Source organism: Canis lupus, chromosome 28, assembly GCF_048164855.1.
Source record: "Canis lupus baileyi chromosome 28, mCanLup2.hap1, whole genome shotgun sequence".
Lineage (NCBI taxonomy): Eukaryota > Metazoa > Chordata > Mammalia > Carnivora > Canidae > Canis > Canis lupus.
Genome location: NC_132865.1, coordinates 12691337 through 12707498, shown reverse-complemented (window position 1 = coordinate 12707498; position 16162 = coordinate 12691337). Strand labels below are relative to the sequence as shown.

General features: G+C 34.8%; 2 long non-coding RNA genes across 5 annotated transcripts in view; one reads left to right on the top strand and one right to left on the bottom strand.

The window, feature by feature from the left end:
- LOC140620188 (uncharacterized) overlaps positions 1-16162 on the bottom strand; it is an 84056-nt gene that overhangs the window by 10206 nt on the left and 57688 nt on the right. The gene's annotated exons all lie outside the window — the stretch shown is intronic.
- The window catches only part of LOC140620187 (uncharacterized), a 37268-nt gene continuing 27542 nt past the window's right edge, over positions 6437-16162 (top strand). For 3 of the 4 annotated variants that reach the window (XR_012019952.1, XR_012019951.1, XR_012019949.1), the window contains exons 1-3: positions 6437-6560; positions 7274-7409; positions 15680-15789. This is a non-coding gene — a long non-coding RNA (uncharacterized lncRNA). The remainder of the gene's footprint in view (positions 6561-7273; positions 7410-15679; positions 15790-16162) is intronic. The other variant, XR_012019950.1, reaches the window with a different exon arrangement.

Here is a 16162-nt window from a genome sequence, read left to right as displayed (position 1 = left end):
TATGGAAATTGTAGGATATAAATTTGTGTTGCTTAAATAGCTACTTTTGTGGTAGTTATGGATAATAACAGAAAAGTAATAAAGGTAGTTTCTAGTTTGGGACAATTATGAAAAAATGGTTATAAAACTTAAATATGGATGTTTTGTTTAAACTTGAGTGTTCATTTATCTTGGGAAGATACATAGGAATGTCACAATCAATTCTCATTATTTGTGGTAGTAATGTTCTATAAAGTCACCTTGAACATTGAGTTAGCAAGTAATGAGACATTGCTCCTAGGGGAAACACAGAGTTACGTTCCTGTGAGCCTCTGGGCACAGTGCCCGTTTTGTCAACTGATCAATACATAACCTTGTTAAATGTCTGATTTCTGCTGGAAAACACCTTATTTAATATATATTTTTGATTCATTAATCTTGAACTCACAGCGAACAGCATTGTAACTCATGGCTGAATTAAACTGATCTAGCATATGTATTTTCTCCATAAAACACATCATAGCTTTCTTGTATTTGGAAATACTAAATAGCACTCAAGCATTACACACTTAGATGCCCTTTAAACAGCAAATCACCAACAAAAATGCAAAACAACACAAAACACCGAAAACAAAAAAATGCACAACTAAATAACCAAAAAAAAAGGACATTTATTAAGTTAAAACAAGAATCCAGAGAACTGCTTTTTTCATTCTCAGCTGGGAACATGAATGTTGGCTTAGTCTAGTTTTTCATTGTTCTGCATATGCCATTGAATGATGCAAAAGTCCCACAAGTATTGATTTGGGGTTATAAGTAAATTTCAGCAAGTGGGTAAATTCACAAATACAGATGTGAATAGTTAGAATTATTATTATTATAATTATTATAATTATCAGAGCATATGGTGAGTGTATGTTTACTTTTATAAGAAAATGCCAAACTATTTTCTAAAGTCACTGTACCATTTTGTATTCTCACTATCAGTGTATGAGAATTCCAGTTGTCCACTCCATCAGCTATTCTGACTTAAGCTAGTCTAACAGACATGTAGTGGCACCTATATGTAGTATCTCACTGAAGTTATAATTTACATTTTACTAATAACTAATGATTCTGAGGATCTTTTTGTCTACTTATTTGGCATCTCTACGTCTTCTTTGGTGAAGATATTTCCATTCAAATATTTTGCTCATTTATTAAAAATTAGGTTGTTTCAGCCTGATTGGCTCAGTTGGTAGAGCACTTGGGGTTTTAAGCTCAAGCTCTACATTGGGTGTACAGATAACTTAAAAAATAAAAATATCTTTAAAAGATACCATGGAATATTACTCAGCCATTAGAAAGGATGGAATCTTATCATTTACACTGAGGTGGTTGAAACTGGAAGGTATTATGCTGAATAAAAAACCTGAAGCAGAGAAAGACGATTATCATATGCTTTCATTCACATGTGGAATATAAGAAAGAGCAGAAAGAATCATAGGGTAAGGGAGGGAAAACCGAATGGGAAGAAATCAGAGAGAGAAACAAACCAAGAAAGACTCTTAACTATAGGAAACAAACTGAAGGTTGCTGGAGGGGAGATGGGTGGGGGAATGAGGTAATTGGATGATGGGCATTAAGGAGGGCAGGTGATGTGATGAGCACTGGGTGTTATAAGCAAATAATGAATTGCTGAACTCTACATCTGAAACTAAAGAGATACTATATGTTGGTTATTGAATTTAAATATAAAAAAATAGAGTTATTTCATTTCCTATTATTGAGTTTTGAGAATTCTTTCTATATTCTGGATATAAATCCTTTATGAAATATGTGATTTGCAAATGTTTCCTCCTAGTGTATGGCTTGTCTCTTCACTCTCTTAAGAGTATCTTTGGCAGAGCAAATGTTTTACATGTTAACAAAAAATAATTTATTAATTTTTTCTTTAAGGATCATGCTTTTGGTGTTGGATCTAAAATCTTTTTGTCTACCATAAAATGATGCAGATTTTCTCTTATGTTTTCTTCTAGAAATTTTATAGTTTTACATTTTACATGTAGGTCTATGATCCATTTTGAATTAATTTTTGCAAAGGGCATAAGCTATAAGCTGAAGTGTAGATAGATAAATGTACAAATATTTCAGAGCTGTGTGTTGCAAGACTATCATTTCTCTATAGAATTACCCTCATATCTTTCTAAAATATAAATTAGCCATATGTGTGTTGATCCACTTCTGGACTTTGTTCCATTGTTCTATGTGTTACTATTTTCTCTAATACTACACTGTTAAATTAATGTAGCTTTAAAATGTATGTACATTCTATGCTTTGATCATCTGCCTTTGACCCAGGGCATGATCCCACATCAGGCTCCTTGCAGGGAGCCTGCTTCTCCCTCAGCCTATATTTCTGCTTCTCTCTCTCACTGTCTCTCATGAATAAATAAATAAATAAATCTTTTAAAAAATAAAAAAAAATTAATGTAGCTTTATATTAAACCTTGAAATTAGATATTGAGAGTCCTCCAACTTTGTTGTCTTCTTCCAGATTGTTTTGGCAATTCTAATTACTTTGTAATTTACATATAAATTTTTAAATTATGGGCACCTGGTGGCTCAGTTGGTTAAGCATCTAACTCTTGTTTTCAGCTCAGGTCATGATCTCAAGGTCATGAGATCGAGCCTCACTTTGGGCTCCACGCTTAGGACAGACTCTGGTTATGATTCTTCTTTCCGTCTTCCTCTGCCTCTCCCACTGCTCATGTTCAATAAATAAATAAATAAATAAATTTTAGAATTAGTTTGTGACAAAAAAATCATGGTGAGGGTTTTTTATTGGGATTGCATTGAATTTATTATTTACTTAGAGTATTTTGATGTCTTTATAATATAAAATCTTTTAACCCATGAACACATTTATATTTAGATTTTTTTTAGTACAGTTGATACCAATTGTTACCTTAATTTCAGATGTACAACATAGTGATTCAACTTCTTTATACATTATGCTGTGCTCACCGTTAAGTGTAGCTACCATCTGTCACTATAGAACACTATTACAGTATCATTGACTGTATTCCCATGACTATATTGTGCTTTCTATTCCCATGATTTACTTATTCATTCCATAACTGGAAGTCCGTATCTCCCACTCCCATTATTCATTTTGGCCGTTCCCTCAACCCTTTTCTTCTGGCAACTATTAGTTTATTTTCTATACTTACAGGTCTGATTCTGCTTTTTGTTTGTTTATTCATTTGTCTTGTTTTTTAGATCCCACAAATGAGTGAAATCATATGATATTTTCCTTTCTCAGTTTGACTTATTTCACTTAGCATATAATACCCTCTAGGTTAATCCATGTTGTTGAAAATGGCATGATATCATCCTTTTTTATAGCTGTGGAATATATTTGTGTGTGTGTGTGTACATCACATTTTCCTTATCCATTTGTGCATTGATGGACACTTGGGCTGCTTCTATATCTTAGCTACTGTAAATAATGCTGCAGTAAGTTTAGGGGTGCATATATCTTTTTGTATTAGAGTTTTCATTTTATTTGGGTAAATACTCAGTAATGGAATTATTGGATCATATGGTATTTTTGTTTTTAATTTTTGAGGAACCTTCATGTTGCTTTCCACAGTGGCTGTATCAATTTACATTCCCACCAGTGATACATGAAATTTCTTTTTTTTTACATCCTTGCCAATACTTGTTATTTCTTGTCTTTTTGATTTTGGCCATTCTGACTGATGTGGGGTGATATCTGATTGTGATTTTGATTTGCATTTCCCTGATGATTACTCATGTTGAGTATCTTTTCATTTGTTTCTAGCTATTTGTATGTCTTCTGCGGGAAAATGTCTATTTGGATCCTCTGTCCATTTTTTAGTCAGATTGGTAGTTTTCTTGGTGTTGAGTTGTATACATTCTTTATATTTTAGATATTAATCCCTTATCAGATATATCATTTGCAAATACTTTCTCCTGTTCATTAGAATGCATTTTTTTTGTTGTTGATGGTGCCCCCAATGTGCAAAAGCTTTTTACTTTGATATAGTCCCAGTAGATAATTTTTGCTTTTGTTTCCCTTGCCTTAGGAGACATATCTAGAAAAATGTCACTGTGGCCAATGTCAGAGAAATTACTGCCCTGTGTTCTCTTCTAGGATTTTTATGGCTTCGGGTTTCACATTTAGGTCTTTAATCCATTTTGCATTTATTCTTGTGTGTGGTGTTGGAAATTGGTCCACTTTCATTCTTTTGCATGTAGCTGTCCAGTTTTCCCAGCAACATTTATTGAAGAGACTGACTTTCCCCATTGTACATTCTTGCCCCCTTTGTTGTAGGTTAATTGACCATATAAGAGTGGTCTCTTTTGTGTTCCAATGATTTATGTGTCCATTTTTGTGCCAGTATCATACTGTTTTGATTACTACTACAGCTTTGTAGTATATCTTGAAATTTCGAATTATGATACTTCCAGCTTTGTTATTTCTCTTAATTAATTTAGATTCCCTTTGATTTCTTTTATCAGTGTTTTGTGTTTCCAGCATGCATATCCTGCACATATTTTGCTAAATTTACAAGTACATATTTCATTGTTTAGTGCTATTGTAAGTAATATTGCTTTTTAAACCTCAATTTCTAATTGTATATTGCTAGTATATTGAAAAATAATTGCATTTTATATATTGACCGTATAATATGTGACTTTGTAACTCTGATAATTCTAGGACTTCTCCACCTAAATCTTTTTTTAGATTCCCTAAGGACTTTCTAAGTAGATAATCATGTTTATAAATAGCAATAGTTTTATTTTTTCCATTCTAATCTATATGCCTATAACTTTTCCTTCCTTATTGATATGATGTTGAGTAGGAGCAAGTGGACGTTCTTACTTGTCCCTAGTTTGGTGGAAAACATTTAGTCTTTTACCATTAATTATGATATTTACTACAAGTGGTTTAGAAACATGCTATTTATTAGGTTTTTTTTTTTTAACTAGGAATGGATGTGGAATTTGTAAAATGCTTTTTCTGCATCTTTTGAAAAAAATCTTACAGTTTTTCTTTTTTAGCCTGTTTATATGATGAATTGAGTTGATTGATTTTTGAATGTTGAACCAGCCTTGCCTTTCCAGGATACAACCACTTGGTTTTTAACATATTTTTTATGTGTTTCTGTATTTAATTTGTTGTATGTGGTTGATAATTTTTGTGTCTATATTCATGAGGGATGTTGGTCTGCAGTCTTTTCTTGTAATGTCTTTGTCTGCTTTTAGTATTGATGTAATGCTGGCCCCACAAAATGAGATGGCAAGTGATCTATTTTCATATTTTTGGGAAGATATTTATATAATTGGTATTATTTCTCCCTTAAATGTTTGGAAGAACTCACCATTGAAACCATGTGGGCCTGGATTTATCTTTGTTAAAATGTCAGAATAATATTAAAACATGTAATTGAGTACCTGTTATGTATCTGAAATACTGGTTACTTCCTCACACATTTTCTCAATTTCTGTAATATTTATTATCTCTCTGATAAGTTTTGACTTAAGTTAGCATGAGATATTTTATTCAAATGAGGCACTACTTTATTAGTGTTCTTGATATTTCAATGAGGATGCTGAAATCTTCTGGTAGAAAAGTTAGTTGAGATAAACTTGTGACCTTAGATTAAGTCATAAGACTCTGTTGAGCCTGAATTTTCTTCTCTAAAAAATGGATATAATGCATCATAAAATGTTACATCACATAAAGTATTCTGAATTTATAACTAATTTATAAATGACCTAATTGGCTAAATTTTAATGAACTATAAACATTTTTCACCAAATTAAAAAAATATCAGAGCACTTGGGTTAAGAATCTGCCTTCAGCTCAGGTCATGATCCCAGGGTCCTGGGATCGAGTTCCAAGTTGGGCTCCCTGCTCAGCAGAGTCTACTTCTTCTTCTGCCTCTCCCCAACCCACTCGTGCTCTCTCTCTCTCTTTCTCAGATAAATAAGTAAAATCTTAAAAAAATATCAAATGTTGGGGCATCTGGGTGGCTTAGTTGGTTGAACATCTGCCTTTGGCTCAGGGTGTGATCCCAGGGTCCTAGGGTCAAGTCCCACATCGGTCTCCCTGCAGGGAGCCTGCTTCTCTCTCTGACTGTGTCTCTGCCTCTCTCTCTGTGTCTCTCATGAATAAATAAATAAAATCTTAAATATATATATATATATATATATATATATATATACACATTTGGTATATATATATATATACCAAATGTTTAAGTTATGTAACTATGAGAGAAGCAACTAGTGTTCATGAAAAATTGTGTTTGTGTTCCGGGTACATAGTAAAATTTTATTTCTCAGCCTCCCTTGGAGGTATTTGTAGCTTTGTGACTGAATTTGAGCCAGTGTAATGTGAGAGGAAGTATTGCATACCATTTCCATTCCTGGTTTTATTACCCTTCAGGCTACCCCGCAGGGAGACAATCAGTGGTGACCTTGAAGATACAGAGCTGCTGTGAGCCTGGGTCTCTGAATTATTACATGGATGAGAGTGTCCTGCCAATACATTCGCCTTTCCAGTAATGGTGTGTGAAAAACAAAATAATCTAAATTGTTTGGTTCATTTGGGGATACATTTTTTAACAACAGCTAGTTCGTATAATTTGATAGGATGAGAGTTCTCCTTTAATAGTACTATTATTTTCTTATTAGGAAAAATCAGTGTTCACATTTGAGCAATCCCCAATGGAATGGAAGTATCCTATTTCAGAGAGGACAGAATTTATGATAAAAACCTATGAATCCAAGATAAAAAAGAAAAATAATTTCTAAGAGTTGTTAATTAGGTGAAAAATTCAAGGAGAGGATATCTGTGATTGTGTTTGGTTGTTTGTTTAGGGATAGGCTTGGTAATCCTAAGTAATGGTCCAGAACCCTATTCTAGGGCATTCCAAATAGCAATGAAATTTATGTAGCTGGACACTTTACTCACACCTATAACTATGTCAGACACAGTGTGTAAGCAATGTTGATACAGGAATTGCTAAGTGTCTACCTGAGAAGCTAAAGGATTTATATATACTTTAAAGCAATAAGAGCTATCAGGTATTTATATGGCTCACTAATAATTTCCATAATTTTCCTTTAATGCTGAAAAATATTTGCACACATTTAAACAGAGTTCAATAGTACTTAAGAAATAATCAACAATTAAAATGCAAAGAGATAATAGATTCATGTGCTTTTGGTGTGATGGAAGATTGTTTAGATTTCAAGGTTTATTTTGTCCTGCCAACAGTGTTATTAATCATCGTTCCTCATTTCCTTTCACTGCTGGGATTTGACAAGGATTTTATTTCACCTTGAAAAACTGCACATAGTGGAGAGTTTCTTCACTTTATTCCTGCAGTCTTAACATACCCTACTGAGTAAAGGTAAATTGCTTTTTATTCTGTATTCTGTTATGTTTTTGAAAAATGGTTTTCAAATCACAGATTTGATTCCTCTCTTGGTACTGAAAGATCATAAACAAATACATTTTTATGTTATTTTTCTTTAGTAAGCTTTATGATTTTATCCTCAGCAACTGGACTAATTCAATAAGCAGCAGACCATAAGGCAGTAAATGGATACACTATTAATTTTTATTGCTAAAGTTTCTTTTATGTACTATTTGATCTAAGGATGTTATTCACATTTTTATGGTGATACTGGCAGACTTTAAAAATCTGACTCTATAATTCTTATTGATAAAGGCTGGATATGTTTAACTCTGTGGCCCAAGGAATGGCAACAATTCATATCTCACCAACCAGTTCATTAAATGAAAATCTTGAATGAGAACAGGAAAGCAAAACAAGTAGATAGTAGTTTAGTTGCCCAATCAATAGAACACAATTAGGAAGGCTTACCTACTGTACTAATATCAGGTCACTACAAGAACTTGGTGAATGATTTATTCTTGTCTTTGTTCACCCTCAAAATGTGAGTATAGGCCTGAATTGCCTCAAGAATAGCTTCTTTTTTTCCTCTAAGATTTCGTTTATTTATTCATGAAAGACACAGAGAAAGAGAGAGGGAGAGACACAGGCAGAGGAAGAAGCAGGCTTCACACAGGGAGCCCGATGCGGAGTTCGATCCCGGGACTCCAAGATCATGCCCTGGGTGGAAGGCAGGCGCTAAACCGCTGAGCCGCTCAGGGGTCCCAAGAATAGCTTCTTAAAATTGCTTTGATTCTATGGTTGCACAGAATTGGAGCTGAAGCAGTTGACCATTAAAACAGAATGGTGAAATTAAAAAAAAAAGCATAAAAGGTAAATAAGGATGTGCCTCCTTTCCAGATGGACTGGCATTCTGCAGGGCCTCATCTACAAAATGATTTTGTTGCTGATTTTGAGGTTGTGCTAATTGATAAGTCCAGCAGTATCTCCCAGCTTAGGCTCACACTGATTAAATCAATGCTCTCAATTTATATTCCTTCATCTCTGAAAATCATGTGTGTCCTATGGAGAAATGGAAGTGATGGATACAATATAAAACACTGGGGTGGTAATGATAGTACAGGTGTTTAAAATGACTGTATTACATCAATTTTACCAATATTTATCGAGGACTTCGTGGAACTACAAATAAACACAGTCTGTGCCCACCAGGATCTTAACCAGAGAAATAAGATCTAGTCATAAAAGATGCATAAAACTTACTTAATAATTACACAAAAGCTGTTTTGAATCTGTTCAGTACTATATGCTAAATGACTGGTGTGGGTATTTAAAGGTTAAGCAGCTCATTCTATGCTGCTGGGGTCTGGTCTGGGAAGTTTTATGGGCATTCAGTTTACTTTTCGAAGGTTGTTTTGTGTTAAGCAGTATCAGAACAGAAAAGATTATTATCTTTACATCCATAAGGCAGACAATAAATACCAAAGGCACTCAAAGAGGAAGACATGATTCAAGACTGGAGTGGTCTGAAAACTCTTTACGGAGGACATGAGATATGAGTTGAGTATCTCCTAAAATCTAGAGCAAACATACTACTTAATGATGAAGTGTTAGAAACTTTTCTTTAAAATGAGGCATGAAATAAGTATAGCCATTATGATAGTTTCTATTTAACATTTGTCCTTGTAAACATATTAAGATTAAAAGCAATAAAGGAATGTATGTTTGAAACAACATAGAAAACAGCCAGGGTGCTGGACACACATCTCTAATAGACATTTTTCCAAATAGTTTTCATTAGATATAGTTTACATACCATGGAAATCAACCTTATTTAAAGTGTACAATGCAATTAATTTTTATACTAATTTTAGTATATTTACAACTGGATGACTATCATCATGATCTAATTTTAGGACTTTTTCATCAATCAAAAAATTAACCCTGTTCCATTACAAAAAAGAAACCCTGGGGATTCCTGGGTGGCTCAGCGGTTGAGCGTCTGCCTTCAGCTCAGGGTGTGATCCTGGAGACCTAGGATCGAGTCCCACGTTGGGCTCCCTGCATGGAGCCTGCTTCTCCCTCTACCTCTCTCTCTGTGTCTCTCATGAATAAATAAATAAAAACCTTAAAAAAAAATAAGCCCTGTGCCCTTATCTCACACATCCCAAAAAAGAACATATTTCTAGATCTAAAATTTGCCTGTTATGGATGTTTCATATAAATGGAATAATACAATATGTTGTCTTTGACTGACTTCTTCCACTGAGGATGTTTTGAGCTTCAACCATTTGTAGTATATAAAGATCAACACTTCTTGACTTTTCACTTTTTATTACCAAATAATATTTTACTATATACATAAGCCAAATTTTATTATCTTATAATAAGTAGATGGGTTGTTAACATGTTTGGGCTGTTATGAATAATGCCACTCTCAGCATTTGCGTGTAAGTTCTTGTGTGTGTGTTTTGCCTTTATTTCTCTTAGTTAGGAGGAAGTGCTTGGCCCTGTGGTGCTTCGTGTTTAGCCATTTGAGGAACTGCCAAACTGTTTTCAAGCCTGCCATCAGTGTGTGAAATTTCTCATCTCTCTACATCCTTACCGAAAACTTTTATCTTTTTGATCAGAGTTCGTGTAGCAGATATGAAGTGAGGTCTCCTGGTTTTTATTTGCATATCTCTGATAGCTAATGACGATGGCACATATTTTCATGCACTTATTAGCTATTGTATATGATCTGTGGACAAATGTCTGTTCTAATCCTTTGCCTATTTTTAATTGGTATATTTATCTTTTCCTTGTTGACTTGTAAAGGTTTTTCATGTATTCTGAATGCAAGTCCCTTATCAGATACATGATTTGCAAATATTATCTCCCATCTGTGGATTGTTTTTCACTTTCTTGATGTGTTCCTTGAACAAAGTTTTTAATTTTGGTGAAATCCAGTTTATCTACCTTTTTCTTTGTTGTGTTTTTGAGTCATCTTAAAATCACCACCTAGTCTGAAGATATAGTTACTCTTGTATTTTCTTCTAAAAGTTTAAATGTTTTAGCTCTCACATTTATTTTATTTTCACATTTATTTTATTTTGAGTTATTTTTGTATATGATATGAGTAAGATATCCAAATTCTCTCTCTCTCTCTCTCTCTCTGTCTCCGCCCCTCTCTTTTTGTATGTGGATATCTAGTTGTTCCAACATCATTTGATCATTTGTTTAAAAGATGATTCTTTCCCATTGGATAGTCTTGGTACTCTCGTCAAAAATTTGTTGGTCATAAGTGTGACAGTTTGTTTCTGGACCTAAAATCTTTTCTATTGATCTGTAGTTTTTATGGCAGTAGCACAGTGGCTTGATAACTACAGCTTTCTAGTAAATTGTGAAATCTGGATGTGTGAGTCCTTCAACTGCATTATTTTTTCTAGGTTATTTTGGCTATTCTGGGTCCCTTGGATTCCCATATGAACTTTAAGATCAATTTGTTGATTTCTGCAAAAATGTCAATAGCTGGCATTTTGTTAGCAATTGTGTTGAATCTGAAGATCAAATTTGGGAGCATTGCCATTTAATAATATTAAGTCTTCTGATCCTTAAACATGAATGTTTGGGAAGGACGGATAGAACTTGGATGTGAAGACTGGGGTGGGTGTGTGTGTGAAAACTCTAAAGGGCATGATGGATCTGGGGTAGGGAGAAGGGCTGGTTAGGGGTCTGCATTGATACTCTAACCTAGACTCTGAAAATATTAAGGAAGTCTTGGTCTTTGTATTCTCTCTCTTGTCCTTTATTTATTCCTGAAATAGAGAATGCTCCTTATAACTAAGAACCTGTTCACATGCTGTTCTCTCTGCCTTGCATAACTTCTTTTTATCCTCAGTTTCACCACCCTTTCAGGCAAACTCCTAATCTTTCATTTCTTAACTTAATGCTGCTTCCTTAGGGACACTTTTCTTGATACCATGTGCTATGGTAGTTCCCTCAATAACAGGCCTTAGGATGTTTTCATTCATAGCACATACTCACAGTACTTAAACTTATATAGTGTATAATGTGTGTACCAACTTCTAGACATAAGTTCCATGGCAGTTGGCATGGTGTCTGTTTTATTTATAGGTGTTTCCTTAACACCTGGTGTAGTGCCTGGAACATAATAAACATTTAATAGATGGATGAATACATGAACAAGTAAATAGACCAATGAATAAGTGGCAGTATCTCCATGAAGTCAGAAATTTTCCCAATTTTATCTTTTTAATCTTTGGAAGCCCAATAATATGAGTAGCCATTTTAGGTTTTGTGTGCAATGCAGGGTGCTATTCCTGAGTTTGGAATTTGAGGAGCAGACCAATTACTGCTCTTTTTAAAGATACATTTCTGTGGTAGGTGGAATAATGCCCCCCCCCCCCAAAGATATCCATGTCCTGATCCCCAGCCTGTGAATATTGTACCTGACATTGCAGGTGTGAATCAGGTTATTGACCTTGAGATAGGGAGATTTTACTAGATTATCCATGTGTGCCCAATCTTATCACACATGCCTTTAAAGTCAGAGAATTTTTCCTGGCTGTGTAAGAGAGAGATGGCCAAGTGAGAAGAATTTGATACCCACTGCTGGTTCAGAGGTGTTGTGCTTTATGTGCAGGCACTGGGGAGAGATCGCTAGGACCTAAGTGTGACCCAGATGTTGACAGCCAGGACACCAAGTCTTCAGTCCTACATTCATCTAGAACTGAATTCTGCCCACACTCGAATAAGCAGGAAATGGAATCTCCCGTAGAGCTGACGGAAAGGAAGCAGCCATGTGAACACCTTGATTTTAGCCCTGTAAGATCCGTGTCAGTCTTCCCACCTACAGAACTGTTAGCTAATAAAGTCATGTTGCTTTAAGCCACTATATCTGTGGGTAGTGGAACATAGATCATGAATACAAATTCATTTCTGAGCTCTAATGGAGTCTTCAAAATTGAAGACTTTCCTTTTAATCTGGGGATAATGTTCTTTACTGTCGTTAGGGAATACTCAATGTTTTCTTTTGGCTTATTCATTTGTGTATGTTTTTTTGCAGTCTCATACTACTGATGGAAGAGTTTGCAAAAAGTTCTACTACATTCTTGAAGAATTCTCCTCATGACATACTGAAATAATTTTCAAAAAATATTTAATTAAAAAAAAGTTTAGGGGATCCCTGGGTGGCTCAGCGGTTTAGCGCCTGCCTTTGGCCCAGGGCGCAATCCTGGAGTCCTGGGATCGAGTCCCGTGTGGGGCTCCCGGCATGGAGCCTGCTTCTTCCTCTGCCTGTGTCTTCTGCCTCTCTCTCTCTCTCTCTCTCTCTCTCTATCATGAATGAATAAATAAATAAATCTTTTAAAAAAGTTTAATTTGGGGTGTCTGGTAGCTCAGTTGGTTAGGCATCTGCCTTTGGCTCAGGTCTTGATCTCAGGGTTCTGGGATCCAACCCCACATCTGACTCCCTGCTCAGTGGGGAGCCTGCTTCTCCCTCTCCTTCTACTCCTTCCCCCTCATGCACTTGAGCTGTCTCTCTCTCTTTCTCTCAAACAAATAAATAAAAATCTTAAAAAAATGTTTAAGATGTCGTATACAATGTATTTCCTGGTTGTCAGTTGTTTTTCCTTTAGTTTTGCATATGTTCTGCACATTTGAACAATTAATTTGCAACTTTAACAAAAGAAAAATGCAAATTTTGTGATGAAGTTGCATAAATTAGAGCAGGAGCTCAAATAATAATTATAAACTTGGTATGCATACAACTATAATGTACTCTTTTGAGAAAACATCTTAGGGGCACCTGGGGTGGGTGGCTCAGTCAGTTAAGGGTCTGCCTTTGGCTCGGGTCATGATCCGAGCAGTATGAGCAGTAATTGGGCTCCCTGCTCATCAAGGAGCCTGCTTTTCCCTCTCCCTCTGCCTGCCACTCCTCCTGCTTGTGCTCTCTCTTTCTCTGTCAAATAAATAAAATCTATTTTTTAAAAAAGGGAGAGAAGACATCCTACAGCTGAAGATGAGTTTAACCTCAACCCATGAAAGGAGGACACTGATGCCAGAAGATGTAAAAAGTGACTTGCATGGGTTTATCTGGTTTGCTATAGTAGACCCAGAACTAGAATTCCAGTATTACATTTTCCAGTTGAAGTCAGAACCCACAAAGTATTTCATTCTTTAAAAAAGAGAGTAGAGGGAAAAAATGGGTAGGGGGCACATGGGTGGCTCAGTTGGTTAAACACTGGACTCGATCTCAGCTCAGGTGTTGATTTCAGGGTCGTGGTTTTGAGCCCCACATTGGGCTCTGCTGGGTATGGAGCCTACTTCAAACAAAATTTTTTTAATTAAAAAAAAAACAAAAGGAGCGTAGAGATTTACAATGACATAGGTGGAGCTAGCGTGAATTATGCTAAGTAAATAAGTCTGTCAAAGACAAATACCATATGATTTCACTCATGTGTAATTTAAGAAATAAAACAGATGAGCAAAGGGGAAAGGTAAAAAAAGAAGAAGGCAAATCATAAGAGACTCTTTTTTTTTTTTTCATAAGAGACTCTTAACTGTAGAGAACAAACTGAGAGTTGCTGGAGGGGAGGTGGGCAGAAAGATGGGCAAAATGGTTGATGGGCATTAAGGAGGGCACTTGTGATGAGCACTGGATGTTATATGTAAGTGATGAATCACTAAATTCTACTCCTGAAACTAATATTACACCATATATTAACTAACTAGAATTTAAATAGAAACTTGAAATACTAAAAAAAAAGAGGGTAGAGGATATATAGATATCTCATTTATAAATATTATATTATATGTAACTATGTATGTACCTACATACATAAAATTTTAGGTTTAACTAGATCCCTCAGTAATTTATTTTTTTAAAGATTTTATTTATTTATTCATGAGAGACACAGAGAAAGAGAGAGGCAGAGATGCAGGAAGAGGGAGAAGCAGGCTCCATGCAGGGAGCCCAATGCGGAACTTGATCCTGGGACTCCAGGATCACACCCTGGGCGAAAGAAAGGCAGGCACTAAACTGCTGAGCCACCCAGGGATCCCCAAACTCAGTAGTTTAATGAAAGGGAAATATATTAAGCTCTTAGGTTTATGGGGTCCAGTTTAATTCTAAATTATAATGTATGAAGTAATATACAGTATATATTTGTGGTTCAAAGTTCAGTTTCTTTAATAAGGGCATATAACTTTAATAAATGTTATTGTTAGGGTAAGTGGTAGATAAAATGTGTATTCATTATATTTTTTTCACATCTGTGTATGTTTGAAAATTTCCATAATTAAAAAAAGGAACATGCTGTAGTTCACAAGGTTAAACTGTCAGAGGCAAAGCAAATTTTGTGGAGTTTGAATTTTGAAATTATCAAAAGGATATTAAACTTTGTTTGATGTTATCATGTCATGTTCTTTGACATCCTTTTAAAAAAATTTTTCTTGTGGGTGTGTGCTCTGCATGTCATTCAGTCAAAGGCATAGTGTCAAGAGATCTTTTCTATAAAAACAGTAAAACTCTGGGCACTTAAATCAAGTGATGGAGAAGGAACGTGGAATGAATTAAAACAAGGAAAACCTAGGGTAAAAATCAATTCATTATATAAAATATATGCAGGTCTAGATATTTGCGGATTTAGATAGGTATGTTATTTAAATTCTGTTCTTTATTTTAAATAACTTTCCCTTTTGTGTTTCCTTAAAAAAAACTGTGACAACCTTGAGAAAATTGACAAATTTTATTTTTTCACTTAAAAAGTTTTTAATATTTATTAAAATTATAAATTTAAGGAGAGTTAAATTACACTTTTGCAAATTTAAGGAAAATTAATGGAATTATAGAAGAGTACATTGCAATTTAATGGTGTCACCATTAACGGTCTTTTTTTTTTCTTCAAGTAGATGTATCTATTTGATTTTGTATCTACTGTAGCAGATTGTGGTGCAGGTATAATTTTTTATATATTGCTAACAATTGAATGGAGAGAACCAACTCAAACTGGTCTGTCTCTTGGTACTTCTTTAATATTGTATTGTAGCTCATTGCACTATTAGAGTCAAGAAGAATTTCTCAACTTGTCCTCTGATCTGTCAACTTCTAGTCCTTTAAAATGAAACTCCAGGGGCAATCCTATTTTAACTAGGATGAGAGATAAGTAGTTTAGGGTTGCAATTTTATTTTCACCTGCAATGAAAGCATAATGACTCAGTGTTTTCCCATATATCTCTTTTATTTATTTATTTTTTTAAAGTAGACTCCATATCCAGCATGGAGTCCAGTGTGGGACTTGGACTCACGACCCTAAGCTCAAGACCTACGCTGAAACCAAGAGTCAGATGCCTAACCAACTGAGCAACGCAGGTGACCTCCCCCATATATCCTTTCAATAATATACCATGAGAAAAATTACAGACTCTATACCTGCCACTAATGGGAAATACTGATTCTCTCTCTTCCTAGCCCTGGATGTTCAATACCATTTTTCCATATACATCTGTCATGGGAGAGGTTTTGACATCTACTTTTATTTCATGGGACATATTTTTTCCAAGGACATATTTTTAAAATCCAGTAATAATAATTAGAATTATGTCTTCTCTTAAAAGTTTCTTCCACAATATAATGGATCTCAGGATAAAATTCTTGATCTATGGAACAGAAGAAGTTAGCTCTTAATGACCTTCTGATTTGGTCTTTCCTCTGAGTCCTGGAATTACACCTATGTGGTTTTTTT